Raw genomic sequence first — 1,066 nt, 5'->3', positions numbered from 1 at the left:
ATGGGGTGCAGGCATGTCCTCTATGCTTACAGCTTCCCGTGGGTGTTGGTTTGATACCGTTTGGGGACAGCCAAGGAGGCATCTGCAGGCAACAAAGGTAGGTGTGTGCTTGTGTGTGTGTTTCCTATGCAGATCCTAAGCCCAGTGTCACATGCAAGTAGGAGGAGTAAGAAGGGTTCCTGGCAAATCCGGGTTATGGATTGCATTTAAAAAGGCCCCGTGGGAGTGCAATGGGCCCCTGTCTTGCTGCTTAGCAATAATGGTATGGGTTTAGGTTCTGCTGTGTGTACTGGTGGTTGACTGCCCCCCAGCCCAGAGTGTGCATGGAAAATTGTCTGGCAGCCTCCCTGACAGCAAGCAGTGATAGTGCCCATGAAGGGGACCTTGTTGGGCCCGCCCCTTTCACGGTTATCGCTTCTCGGCCTTTTGGCTAAGATCAAGTGTAGTATCTGTTCTTATCAGTTTAATATCTGATACGTCCCCTATCTGGGGACCATATATTAAATGGATTTTTGAGAACGGGGGCCGATTTCGAAGCTTGCTTCCGTCGCCCTATGCATTGACCCGATATGGCAGTATCTTCGGGTACAGTGCACCACCCCCTTACAGGGTTAAAAAGAAAGATTCCTACTTTCATTGCTACCTGCTTGCTGGCTAGCCAGCTAGCCAGCCCTGTGGGCCTTGCTGCTGCAGCCAAAAAACAAAAGGTGGTGCTGCTGCTGCTGCTTCTGCTGCTTCTGCTTGTGTCTGGCCGCTGTTGGAGCGTCCAGGCACAGGACTTCTGCTGCTGCTGACTAAATGGCCTCCTTAATTGGATCATTTGAGTAGCCAGCACACCTGTGCAGGTAGGGCATGACATGATAGGCAGCTGCCTTGATAGCGGGTGGGTGCTGAATGTTCCTAATTGACAAAATAAGATTAATGCTTATGAAGAAATATAAAATCTCATCCCTTCCCCAATATCGCGCCACACCCCTACCCCTTAATTCCCTGGTTGAACTTGATGGACATATGTCTTTTTTCGACCGTACTAACTATGTAACTATGTAACATAACATGGGGGGGG

General features: G+C 49.9%; 1 non-coding gene across 1 annotated transcript; it reads left to right on the top strand.

Moving 5' to 3' along the window:
- The first annotated feature begins 410 nt into the window (after positions 1 to 410).
- Positions 411 to 601, top strand: LOC130330994 (U2 spliceosomal RNA). The gene has a single exon (XR_008873986.1). It is a non-coding gene; the product is annotated as a U2 spliceosomal RNA (small nuclear RNA).
- The last annotated feature ends 465 nt before the right edge of the window (positions 602 to 1,066 follow it).

Source organism: Hyla sarda, unplaced genomic scaffold (assembly GCF_029499605.1).
Source record: "Hyla sarda isolate aHylSar1 unplaced genomic scaffold, aHylSar1.hap1 scaffold_3446, whole genome shotgun sequence".
NCBI lineage: Eukaryota > Metazoa > Chordata > Amphibia > Anura > Hylidae > Hyla > Hyla sarda.
This window is presented reverse-complemented; position numbering and strand designations above follow the sequence as displayed.